The 14,307-nt window shown below is 37.0% G+C and overlaps 1 long non-coding RNA gene across 1 annotated transcript in view; it reads right to left on the bottom strand.

Moving 5' to 3' along the window:
- Positions 1-236: 236 nt before the first annotated feature.
- Positions 237-14,307, bottom strand: part of LOC150007359 (uncharacterized) — a 56,510-nt gene continuing 42,439 nt past the window's right edge. Inside the window, exons 3-4 of the long non-coding RNA XR_016512021.1 lie at positions 7,976-8,150; positions 237-377 (exon numbers count right to left, since the gene is read on the bottom strand). This is a non-coding gene — a long non-coding RNA (uncharacterized LOC150007359). The remainder of the gene's footprint in view (positions 378-7,975; positions 8,151-14,307) is intronic.

The raw sequence follows: 14,307 nt of genomic DNA, 5'->3' as shown, positions 1-14,307 counted from the left end.
CTGTAAATAACAAAGTGGCATTTCACTGCCTCAGCCTAGGAGTTACACATTAAACTTTTGCTCACAATTTATTGGCCTGTAACTATTCATATGACCTCACCTAACAGCAAGGGATTTAGAAATGGAATTTTGTGCATGGGAAGGAAACATAAAACAAATTTCAGGGCCATGTAGAATTGTTTCTTTCACCTTTGTATCATTGATCTTGCTCATTTTGATGAATCTTTTTCCTTTATCACAAATAGTGCTGCAAAGGGTAAAATTTTCTTCTTCTTTTTTTTTTTTTATGGCCGAGTAGTATTCCATAGTTCTTTTTATCCACGCATGTGTTGATGGACACTTGGGCTGCTTCCATATCTTGGTGATTGTAAGTAGCACTGCAATGAACATAGGTGAACATAGGTGTGCTTATGGTCTTTCAAATTAGTGTTTTGGGTTCCTTCAGATATATTCCCAGAACATTATGCTAAGTAAAATAAGCCAGTCAGAGAAAGACAAATGCCATATAATTTCATTCATATGTGGAATCTAATGAACAAACAGAACTAACATGGAAAATGGGAACAGATTCATTGATGGATTGATGACAGCTAGTGGGTGGGGGGTAGTAGGGGATGGAGGGATTGAGCAAAAAGGAAAAAGGTCTCATGGACATGAACAACAGTGTGGTGATGGCTGGGGGAAGGGGAGTATAAGGTGACTAAATGGCAATGGAAAAAAATAAAATAAAGATTAAATCCAAAATACATAAAAAAATCACATATAATGCCAAGCCTAAGCCATCTTGACAAGTGCCCACCCATCATATCATCTGCATTACTTCCCCACATCCCACCACACTGCACTACTTGATGTTACCCAATGCCTCATGCATTCAATAGTATTTCTGTTTCTTTGCCTCATGTAATTCCAGCTTCCTTGCAGAGAGATGCTCCTTCCTGGAATGTGCTTTCTACACCCCTTGCCTCTGTAGCATCCCTGCTCATTCTCAAAGCCAACCCAAATACTTATGTAGCTTTCCATAAATCCTATGGACAGAAATAAAAAGGCTCTTCTAACTGAAATTCATAAACAACTCAATTTAACTTATATTACAGTGTATTATAATTATTTGCATGATTTCTTGAGCTTTCATCTAAACTATGAGATCACTGAGAGAATAATTATATTTTATTTATTCATATACTCAGCAGCTTGTATAGTACCTGACACACAGAAGGCTTTCAGTAAATGTTTAGCAAATAAATGGCTGAATAAATCAGTGAATAGTAAAATTTCTGAAAATGAATGGGAGAGAGTATATGTTGTAATTTTTGAGGTATTGTTTATGTTAGGGCTCTGTTTTATCATTTTTAAAAGAGAGCACATTAAATAATTATTTATTTTTAAAGATTAGTTGGTAGCAGAAGTAGCATGAGGTAATGAATTACTAATGTTATTATAATGTATTATTTATGAAATATTAAATAAACACGGCATAACACAAAATATATACTAAAAAATCATCCATTTAAAGGTGGTAAAGTCTTCTCAATAGTTATGATATAATGCCTTGCAATAGGTCATGGATGTTCTGGCATGTCTCCCATGATTGGTGAGTGTTTATAACTTCAATAATATCAAGTAAACTTTACTTCTATATGAAGCATAGATATTATAAATGAACATATCCCCTCTAATATATAATACAAATGCTGGAAAGAGATGACTAATTAATAATAATAAAGCTAACTGAATGTTTAAGGAAACATTTTTAAATACTTAGGAAGTTTATAATTATGAATCTAAGTTCTTTAAATTTGGAATAGATAATAAGGCTTGGGCTACGAATAAAGCTAAAATATTAGGAAATCATTTTAACCATTAATTTTGGGCATTTTTATAATGCTTATTCATTTGATTATCATATTCTACCATTTGGCTTGAATTGTAGGACAAAAATAATTATCTCTGAATCTTTCTTTTGTTCTAAAATGTAAGCAAATAGACAAAGGGATCCTGATCAAATAACAGTGTTTTATTCATTCATTCATCATAAGTCATATCATATAGAATTTAGCCAATGTGGACCTTGCTTTGGTTAGAAAATGCTTTTTAAAAACTAGGATTCTTTTATATATTAAACTCATTACCAGAGTTTAAACATATATGTTATATATTACACTTGTGTGTGTGTACACACACACACACACACACACACACACACACACACACACATCCATATCCAAGAAGCAGTCAGGAGTTACCTAAATATACAAACATTTAGCAAGGGTTTGCCTTGAAATGGGAGTCAGAAATCAAAAGGAGTAAATGTGAGCTTTGATGAACACAGGTGCAGAGCAAATCCAGAAGCTGGAGCCAAGGATCAAATGTAAGTTGGGTCCTAACCGACAGAGTTGCTGAAAAGAAAAGAAAAAAGAGCAAGCAAGAGGAGTACAGGTAACCAAGGCAGTGAACAGTGTAGTCAGCTGAGAATGAATTGGAGTCAGAACTGGGAATGAACTGGTGTCAGAAGAATTGTTCAGAGTGAGTGACTGTTCAGAATTCTGCTGGACAACTCATTCTGCTTCTGCTTTTGTTTATTCTTAATCTCCCCATCTGGGGCTTTTGATCTCAAGTCTTGAAGGCATGAAGAATGGCTTCTGACATTTCAACTCTTATAAACATTTTCTTTCTCCCCAAGAAAAAGAGCAAAGGTCTTAACATTTCAAAATCCAAAGGTAAAAACATTGCAACTGAGATTTTTGACACTGAGAAATTCTTTCAAATTCATAATAGCCTTTCTCCTCTGTATATTGTATATTGTTTCAAATTTCATTTTACAAGGGGAACACACACACACACACACACACACACACACACACTAACCTGGAAGATACTCTCCAATCATTTTGTATGCGCTATTCCATCTCACTGATTTATTCATCTTCTACTAAGTAGGAATTAATAGAAAGTATCAAGTCAACTTTTTGTAATTTCTTTATGTTATGAAAGGCTATGATGCATTAAGAACATATAAATTTAACGTATCTTGCAGTTACTGGCACCTTGGAAAAATTAAATTTCAGATTTCTTTCCAGGAGGAAATGGCCAAAAATTCTTTTGTGCTGGAGATAAGCTTCATGGACATTCCCTCCTTACATAACAAGAAAAGCACAACCCAACTGTTATCTGTGAATGACTGGAGAGAAATGGGCATCAGCTCTACTTCTGTGTGTGGCCAGTAAGTCAAAGTCACAATGATAATTGCCTTCATAGGGCAGCTGCTCTGTATTAGGCACTGACATGCGCTCTTGTTTTAATCTTTACAATAGGCTCCTGACAATTAGGATTCTATTATGTGGGCATTACTAGCATGATTTAAGTGAAAACAGAGGCTCAGAGAAGTTTAAAAGTTTAGTAAGGGTAGCAATGCTAGTGAATGGTAGAATCATCAGTTAAACCTGGCTCTGGCTCCCAAATTACAATTCTCATTTTAGATAAGTTATACAATTACTTTGAGCTTCAATTTATTCAACTGTCATGAAATAAATATGTTGTTACTAATCTAACAAAAACTGTGGCAAACAATCTCAGTTGTCCAGAGATAAATCTCTGAAGTGAGTATGAACATGACAATGACACTGGACTGCCTCTTCCATTTCCAACCAATTTCCTCTCTAAGGAAGTACTACCTTTGTAAGAGGCACTAAGAGGTAGTGGTTAAGAGCACAAAGCCTCTATTTCCTCATCAGTAAAGTGGGGATGATAATATCTGGTTCCTAATGTTGTTGTAAAGAGTAAATGAGATGATGTAAAGAAGTGTTCAGCTCACAGCTTGCATATGGTAATCATTCAAAACATGTTATAAATTATTAATATTATTATTATCATTACCATCATCATGAAAAAGCTATACATCAATCTTGGATCAAATTACCAGAGATAGTAATGATGTTAATTGCTTAAAGAATATAAAACTCCTAAGTAATTTAAAATTACTCTTAAAAAATAACAGTTTTCATATCCTTAATTTCTTGGATAATTTTGCTTTGTAAGATCCACCTTTCTAAGTAGAAGCCACACCAGATGGATGGTGATTCACACAGACTTGTGCCCAAGATATTTCATTCCACAAACATGATTGGTCAGTTTTTTTGGCATCAGCACATGTTTGTTTCACAAAGTAAGAATCTCTGAAGGCTGAACATGGCTCACATTTCCACTCTTAGCCCTTGTCAAACTGGACATGTTCACAAAGAACTCAGGTGCTCACGTCTTTGATCTATGCATAATTTTGTCCATAGAACTACTTTATGTAATGCAGACTTTTTTTTATTACAAGCAAGTTAAACAGAAATAATAGGCAAGTGATTTGGCTGTAATGTATAAGAATCAATTTAGGCTTTTTGACTAGGTGAACAAAGTAGGAATGTAAAATACAGCATAAAATATATTTTTGATCTTTCTGATGGTGTGTACCCCCATATGTAAATCAGATAATAGCCGCACCAAATTACCTATTATTCAGAATCATGTGATCATGAGTGAAATTCCAGATCATATTGTAAATGCACAGTTAATAATGGAATTTCATGGCTTTAATAAATAAGCAAAGGTGAATATTTTACTATCTCCATAAAATATTGAAAAGATCAAAATCCTACTCAGCTTATTTATGATTATAATGATGGTTTTTAAAATAAAGATCAAGTATGAGTAACCCCCCCCGCCACCCCCCAAAAAATCTTAAGCTGTTTCTAAGGGCATAACATTTAGAAACAACATATGGTTCCTGTAGTCAAGAATAGGTTCCTTAAATTAGCCAAAGACATTCACAGAAAAATGAGTTGGAGGAAACAGGATCATGGGCAAGAGGGGAAAAAATTGTCATCTCTTCCCTCTGCTTTTCCTCTTCTTTGCCTGGCTAAATGTGATATTCATTTTATACCCAATCTAGAGGTAAAAATAGAGGCGTAATTAGTCTCATAATGCAAGGTCTTTTAATGCACTCACATTTTGTTTAGTTACTATTTTAAATATTATTAAAAAAGAAGAGTACACCATATCATGAAATGTGAATATTACTTTTATTCATTCAATAAGCACTCATTGGATGCCTTCTCTGTGCCCAGGGCTACGCCCTAAGGGGCAGCACATATTTTCTATTCACCATTACAATCGGGCTGCAGGGGAGAAGACAGACCTAACCTGGTTCCTTTTACTCTTGCATTCTCTAATCTTTTCAGGATCTTATTACTTACTTGCTGAAAATCCTTCAATGGTTTCCCATGGCAATAGAATAAAATCCAGACTAATTACTTTGTCTTATATAGTTGTGCATGATCATGCCTATACCTCTCAAATTTCAGCTCTTGCTGGTACCATCCACTGCCTTTCAGACTCTCCCATTTGCCTTGCTTCTTCCCAATTTAGAGCTTTACATATGCCTCTCCTGTGTCTGGAACATTCAAACACACATACACACACACACAGACACACACACACAGACACACACACACACACACACCCCACACACCACATCTAGTTCCTTCTCATTCTTCAGATTTCATTTAAGTATCACCTCCTGGAGAGACTTTCCCCAAAACTCACGTGTAAAAATAAGTCACTTCACATGTTTCCTCATATTCCCTGTAATCATATAAAGACTATTTTTAGAGCAGCTTTAAGTTCACAGCAAAATTGGTACAGAGATTTTCATATCTCCCCTGTCCCCACACATGCATAGCCTCCTCCATTGTTAGTATCTCCCACCACAATGATCTACATTGACGTATTATAATCATCCAAAGTTTGTAATTTACGTTAGTGTTCGTTCTTGGTGTTGCACATACCTGTTCATTTACCATGGTATGTTTCTCCCACTTACTAGCAGTGAAATACCTGGATAATAGTAGGTCTACAATATATTTTGTTGCATGAATGACTATTGAATGAGTGAAACAACTAGAAAATAATTACAGGATAGCATTTACACAAACACATGACAATTTAGTATTAATTTTAGATGTATAATTTGGGAAAGGCTTGATGAGAATGGAATGGAATTTGCAATAAGATCTTTAAGTAGAAGTAAAATCATCTAGCATAGTAGGTCATATGTTTCCCAGAGAATTTTCATCACTGAGTTTAGTGAGAAAAAAAAAAAAAGAAAAAAGGAAGATCCTTCATGACCACTATCCTGCTCCCTCTCTGAATGTACAAGGTTTGAATGTAACCTTGGTTCTGTGCAAGAAGCCTTGGGTAAACAGGTTTATTTCATATGAGGAAGAAACTGAAATTTTGCTGAAGTGACTCAAATAGTATAGTTGATTAGAACCTAGAACTCAGGTCTCCTTCCAGTTTCTTCCTGCCCCATTCCCAATTCAAACCCTGAGACAAGCATATCATAGAGAATTAACAGACACTTATTTATGGACTTTCTCATACTTCTTATTTCCTCTTCTTTCAGCCTAAAATGATTTTAGGTATTGCAACAGGGTGTCTTTTATACAACCAAGAAGAAGGAGATGAGTTTTTTGCTTTACTACTATGCATGTATTTTTTAAACAATTGGAACTGTACTCATTTCCATCACTAAAGTCACCTGCTTTCAAATCTTGGTGTCATTGGGTGAATTGAATATGTTGACTTCTGATCCAATTCTGAACTACATATCCCTCTTTCTAGTATGTTGGTAAAAGTTGGGCAAGTGGAAGCAACTGTGTACTTCAAGTTCTTACATTTCATCTAAACTATTCTTTTACAGATCTAATACACAAACCATGCAGTCACAAAAAAGTTGTAGTTGTTCTACACGCTAACAGAATTCTTTTATTTTTTTCCCTCATGGTTAGAAATTTCCTGGTAATCCCATTTTAATTCTAATTCCTGGAAGTAAGTAAATAATACAATTATTATACTTAGAAAGATCAGTTGAGCTAACTAAGGCATTTGCCCCATACAAGGTTGAATTAGGCCACATGAAAAGTTCCTTTGCATAAACTCTTCATGATTTTGCATTTAGTTAAGCAGATTTCAAGCTAATGTAGCTAACCTCTAATTTAAAAAAGTGTAGATATGCATTTATTATTTTTCCTTTGGAGAACTTCTTGATAAAAATTGGGTTGCTTTACTATCTATTTAAGTCTCATTACAGCAGTGGTTAGAAGTTTCAATAACAGCTCTCTTTAAGGATTTGAGGTTTGGCATCCACCTTTGTAGGAGTTGATTCATTCTTTTTTAAAACTATTTTCCATGTAAATAAATTGGGGCTCATTATCTTCACAGACCTATTAATTAACTAGGCTCCTCTTTATAAATCACATGACTTATGGAAAAATAAATCATTCATTTAACAGATATGTATTAGGAGCCTACTGTGTGTCAATTATTATGGAAGGTATGAAAGGGTCAGAATCAACCAAGAGGGGGAAACTGGCATGGAAACATCATTTCAGTGCAGAGCTCGCTACAAGGTATGGGGGCAGCACAAAGCTCTGCTAAAGGGAAGTCAGGGAGGATTTCCTGAGAAGACATTTTTAAGCTCAGGTTGAAAAGAAAGGTAAGAATATTCCTGGTGGTTTAGGGTTGGAAGGTGGGTAGGAAGAAATTGGGAGGATTGGGCAATCCAGGCCGAGGAAATATGAAAATAATTATACAGGGCCATGAAACAAACAGGGCACAAGCCCAGCTGGGGTGAAGCACCAAGTTTGAGAGCTGGAGTAGTTAGTAAGTAAACAAATATTTATTGGCTGATTAGTAAGTGCTGAGCACCTTGTTTGGTTTGGAAGATTCCAGAGGTAGATGAGCCAGACCTTCAAAAAGATTACAGATTAGTCCAGAAGACATATACTAAACAAATGATTTCAAGCATGGTATGTGCTTCGAAGAAGGAATATTGGGTTTTATGAGAGAATACTAACTCTGGAAAGACACTTTTGAAATACCAACAAATGTTTTGTTTTTTTTTTCCTTCATTTTTGCCCATCTTTACCTTTTTTCCATAAGTGCCTCCATTTTCTTTCTCCATTTCCGAACCCAATTCAGGTAGCTTGTGTCGTTGCCAAAGAAGAACACTATGACAATATGGTGAAAAGAAGAAACCTCTGTGGTTTCCTTGTTTTGCTGTCATTTCATAATAGTTGAAAGCATGGAAGTGGATGATTGACCTAGAGAGGGCAAAGTATATGGAGTGAAAAAAGGGCAGTGCCTAGCACTGAGCTATGAGAAGCACACAAAGAAATTTGTGAAAGAGCTGACATAAGAAAGAGTAAAGACAGAGTATGAGGAAGAGTAGGCAAGTTAGGTGGAGAGGTAGGCAAGGCTCAGCTCGAGAAAAACAATATCAGGAATAGGAACATGAATATCACTATAGATCTTACCTGCATTAAAAGTATAATAAATAGCTATGGACAACTTCATGCCTACCTATAAGGGAATTTAGGTGGAACGGATAAATTCCTTGAAAGATACAAAGTGTCTAAGCTTACTCAAGAAGAAATAAACAACAGAAATAGCCAGTGTTTATTAAAAAAAATGAATTTGTCGTTAAAAATCTTCACATGAAGCAAAGTCCAGGCCCAGGTGACTTCATTGGCAAATTATATCAGGTATTTAAAGATGAAATAATATAAACTATACAAATATTTCAAAAAAATAAAAAAAGAGGGAAAACTTCTTTTTATTTTATAAGGCTAGCATTAGCCTGATAACAAAATGTGACAAAGACATAACAAGGGCGTTCGGCCTGAGGTTTCTGCTGAATGTTTTCTTTTTTCAATGTTCCTGATATACCCTTGGTTTCCATCTTTTCCTGTGCAACCATACCACATTGGAGATCTTTCCCCATAATCTTGCCTCCTACCCAGAGGTAGCCTGCTATTGCTTATTATTCAGTGCTTGCTATCTGGGGAAGAGGCAGGAAGTTTCTCTGTTGTCCTGGTCCCCCTCAGTCTTAGTTATGTTCTGTGTGCCTAGGTCTCTCCTCCCCTCGGCTGCCAAACCCTGCCTTGTATTCTAATTGGGTCTTTTTCAAGAGTTTCCAGACTTCCCTCCCCATACTCCAACCCCTCCAATAAGAGACCTCTGACGGTACTGACTGACAGAGGAGCTGTGTCTAGGACTGTTTTCTGCCTCTTTTTTATAAGTAGAGGGTATTTTTCCTTTACCCGCCTACCAGCCACAGTGGTACTTCAGGGAGTATTAGGGTTTGCTGCTTTGACCTCCATGATTTAAGGCTTTTATTTCCTAGGGGTAAAGGGTCCAGGAGGTGCTTTATGGCTTTTCCTCAGCATCACTCAATCCCTTTAGTGACCCTGCACTACCGAAGGAAGTTCTTTCTGGTCCCTTGTCCTTCCCACAGTATTTCTAGTGAGCACCCAAAGGAAGTCCATGGAAAAGCGTTTGCCTGCAGGTGCAGATTCTTTCTGTTCGTAGCTCCCAGGTCACACTGTTGTGCTAGCCCACACTCAACCTTTTTAGCAGTTTCTGAAATTTACAGCTGAATTCTTTAATGATTTTATGGTGCACATCATTTCTCTTTCCCATGCTATGCCATAGATAGGCCAATTCTCACTTTCTCTCTCTGCTGAGAGGCCTGTTTTTGGATTTCAGAACCTCATGGTTGCCTTTTAATCTTAGCTCTCTGACATGTTCAAGAAAATTTATACATTTGTAACTCATTATTACAAACTATTTCTAATTGTTATGGTAGAAAACAGAACTTTTTTGAGCTTTCTACATCCTAAGAAAAAGCAGAAGTTTTCTTCATTATTAAAAGATTTTTGTTTCTGGGTATAAAACTACAGATTAGAATTTCTTGTTTTCTTTGGTTTTATTTACTTAATGAAGTTCCTCCATTATCTTCTGGCTTGCCTGGTTTCTGATGATAAGTCTGCTGCCATTCTTGTATTTATTCTTTTGAACATAACGTGTCTTTATCTCTAGATGCTTTTAAGATACTTATTTTATCACTGATTTTTAGAAATTTAATTATAATTTGTCTGGATATACTTTTCTTCACATTTTTGCTGATTGAGGCTCATTGAGTTTCTCAGAGCTATGGATGTATAATTTTCATAAAATTGGGAGAAATTTTAGCCATTGTTTTCTAAAATATATTGTTTTCCCTCCCTTCCTGGTTCATTAATTACACATATGTTATTAAGCTATTTAATACTATCCCACAACTCATTACTCTTATGTTTATTTTTTTTATTTTTCTATTTTATTTTATATTAGATAGTTTCTATTGCTGTGTCATCACATTCACTAATTTTCTGTGGGGTGTAATATACTATTAATCTCAGTTACTTTTTATTTCAGATCATACATTTTAGTATCTAGAAATTCAAATTGTTTTTTAATACCTTCCATTTATCTCATCCTCATGTTCATGTTTTTCTCTACCATCTTGAACATATGGAATACATTTAAAATAGCTATTTTAATTTCCTTGCCAGCTAATTCTACTATGTGTATCATCTCTGGGTCTGTATCTATTAATTGATTTTTCTCCTGGATATGGGATGCATTTTTCTGCTTCTTTGAGTGCTTGGAAATGGAAGATTGGATACTGACAGTGCTTTTGCATTGTTAGATGCCAGATTTTGTAGTACTCACTTAAATATGTTGGACTCTGTTGTTTGGAATCTTGCTGACCTATTAAGAGTTGCTTTTAAGTTTTGTGAAGCAGATTGAGACTAACTTTTAGTCTAGGCTAATGTGTCCCCATTACGGAGGCACTGTCCTTCTGAGGACTCTACTTAGTGCCCATGTAGCAGGAGGCTGTTTCATTCTGGCTAGTTGGAATACAAACTATCGCTTGTCTCTGTGAGCTTAAGATTGTTTAATCTATTTTTCCCTGAGAGTTTTTTCTTCAACCTCAGGCAGTTCTTTGGAGTTATCCCGTCCCCAAAAGCATTTATCTCTTCAGTTTTTGCTTTACAAATTCTAGCTACCTTTCTCTCTCTTGATTCCAAACTCTGTCTTTTCAACTAAGCAAGCTGCCAGGCTTTGTTTTGGTGCTCTCTCACTTTACTATGGACTGGAAACTCTTTCCAGGCACTGCACTGGGACAATCAAATGTCCTGAATTGTCTATTGTCTCCATGTCTAAAAATTGTTTTGCTGGTTTCTTATTGTTTAAACCTAGAAGACAAATATTATCTTTTAATGCTAGAATATCTAGAAGTGAATGTAGCCAATTTAAAAATTTTAAGGTATAGAGAATATGGTAAAATTTGTGGTTAAGTCACTTGGATAGGCAAATGAAGTATTAAATGGAGGAGAGTGAAAGTAGAGACCAAAATCAGGTTAAATGCTAATAGTCTGAACCACAGATCAGCAGAAGCATAAACTCTTGGTAGTAGATATTGGCATAGATAAGAAGTGATGGATATAATAAATATTTAGAGCAATGGGATCTATTGACTGAATGAATATGGAAAAACCAAAAGAGATAAGGAACACAAAATCATTTTCAAACATCCATTTAAATGTTTGCTGAATAACTACTGTGTGCCCAGCAGCATGGTAAGTTAACAAACAACAAATATAAATAAGATATAATATCTGGGCTAAGAGAGTTAACAGACATAAATATAATTTCAAAACAATACAAGGACTGCCACAGTGAAAGTATAAACAATGTACTGCATCATATAAATAATGGAGTAATAACAGTCAAGGAGAATCAGGGAAGCCCTCTAAAAGGATGTCATATTTAAGATGGTTTTTGAAAGGTAGGTAGAAGCTTTTTAGGCAAATAGGGAAAGAAAGGACATTGCAGGTAAAGGATGATAAAAGTATAGTGATTTCTAAGAGCCTCTGTTTCACTGTGAATGAAGTATAGAATACATTGGATAATCAAGGTATATAAATATCAAAATGTAATGTTATAAAAGTAAGATATTATTATTTCATTTCCAAGGATTGATTCTCTAGATATATACATACATCATGTGAAATGTGTAAGTTTTGGTGATGCCATGGTACTCAAAGTAGACGCTGTATCATCAGTTACATAAACAGAAAAAAAATAAATATTTATACCTACCTCCAATCCAGGATTTAAGAAAATGCAATTACTTAAAATGTCTGTATTCATGTATCAAGATAATGTTCAAACAATCCAGGCAGTTTTAAAGAAGAGAAATAAATATTTGTACTGGCTCTAAGAAATAAAGAACATTTTATATAGCATTCATTTCTTCTTAAGAAATTTTTACATAGGCTAATTCCACTGGCAATCAGTGTTACACAACAAAATAATGTTCTTTTTGTTAATATCCATAGCTATCAATAATATATAGAGCTCCTTCTTGATATTTCAGTTTTAGCATTCTGATGTTAACTTTGTCTTAACTTATTTTCCATTTGGAATTCCCACTTGATGTATGCCTGTTCTCCAGGCAAGATCCCCTCTTTAATCTTTAGAAAATAACCCCTAGTCTCTTGCTGTGTGGTAGAGGGTTAGTCATCTGCAGTACAGAGTAGTGAAGATGTCTGTGGGTATAACTGCTCCTCAAGTACACTTTGAGCAAAGTCTATTCTTGCCCATAATTTACCTCCTCTATCAGAGAGCTGTCAGACACCAACTCCTGAGCCTCTGGGGTGGGGATGGGATTCTGCGCTACATGTAAATCATTCTGCCTTCTGGCTTCTCCCCAAGGCAGCCTCAGCTCTCCTGGATCTGCTAAGTTAGTTGCCATTTATCACTCTTCTTTCCATCTTTCTATATTCTAATGATATAGTTTTATTTTTGTTCTCTTTGTGCTTGTGGGTTTATACCTTATGTTTAAAAATTCATTTACTAACACTATAGTAGTCTTCAGGAGGAAGCTGAAAATACATGTGTTCAATATTTCCTCTTTAACTGGAAGTCCCTTAGTTTATTCTTTTTAAATATCTGTGTCTGTGTCTTATAATGTACATAATATAGTGGTACAATAATACATATATAAACTTATAAATAAATATCTACTATTGCGTCACTCAATTTAAGTTATTTTTTCTTCATCTTCTTACAGATAATAGTATATGATTATAAAGGTTTAAAGACCTGCTACAGCCGCTCCACCATCTACTCTGTCGCTGCTGGAAGGAGGGTTACATCCCCCAGGATATGCCAACATTATCACCATGTACAAGAACAAAGGAGACCGCAGCGACTGCAACAACTACCGGGGCATCTCTCTCCTCAGCGCCGTCGGCAAAGTATTCGCCCGGGTCGCTCTTGCCCGCCTGCAGACCCTTGCTTCCCGCGTCTACCCAGAGTCCCAGTGTGGCTTCAGAGCTGGCCGTTCAACAGTGGACATGATCTTCTCCCTACGCCACCTGCAGGAGAAGTGTCACGAGCAGCATAAACCACTCTACCTCGCCTTTATCGACCTCACGAAGGCGTTTGATCTGGTCAGTCGAAGCGGTCTCTTCAGCTTGCTACGGAAGATTGGCTGTCCACCACATCTGCTTGCTGTGGTCATGTCCTTTCATGACAACATGCACAGCACGGTGTCCTACAACGGCGCAACCTCTGAGGCCTTCCCAGTCAGCAGCGGAGTAAAGCAGGGCTGCGTCCTCGCGCCTACGCTGTTCGGAATCTTCTTCTCCATGCTCCTCCAATACGCCTTTAAGGACTGCAGCGAGGGTGTCTTCATTCACACCAGATCCGATGGCAAGCTCTACAACCTGGCCCGTCTACGAGCCAAGAACAAAGTCAAAGAGGTGCTCATCCGTGAGATGCTCTTCGCCGACGACGCAGCCTTGACATCACACTCCGAAGAGGGACTCCAGCAGCTAGTCACTTGCCTTTCCCACGCATGCAAGGAGTTCGGACTAGCCATCAGCCTGACGAAGACGAACGTTATGGCTCAAGGCACGGGGACTCCCCCATGCATCACCATCGACGGATACACCCTGGAGGTTGTCAACGACTTCACTTACCTCGGGTCCACCATCTCGAGCTCTCTGTCAGTCGACCTGGAGGTCAACCGGAGAATCGCCAGGGCAGCCACAGTTATGGCCAGACTGAACCGGCGAGTGTGGAACAATTCCAGCCTCACTGAGAAAACCAGACTGCGCATCTACCAAGCCTGCGTACTCAGCACTCTCCTCTATGGCAGTGAGACGTGGACCACCTACGCAAGGCACGAAAGGAAACTCAACAGCTTCCACATGAGGTGCCTGCGACGCGTCCTGCATGTCGCCTGGCAGGATAAGGTCCCCAACACCGAGGTGCTGAAGCGAGCCAATATGAGCAGTTTGCATGCAGTTCTTAGCGAGAGACGCCTCAGGTGGCTCGGCCATGTCAAAAGAATGGATGCAGGCC

Source organism: Furipterus horrens, unplaced genomic scaffold, assembly GCF_987537825.1.
Source record: "Furipterus horrens unplaced genomic scaffold, mFurHor1.1.pri manual_scaffold_6, whole genome shotgun sequence".
NCBI lineage: Eukaryota > Metazoa > Chordata > Mammalia > Chiroptera > Furipteridae > Furipterus > Furipterus horrens.
The sequence above is the reverse complement of the archived record's forward strand: the minus strand, read 5'-3'. Positions and strand labels throughout refer to the sequence as shown.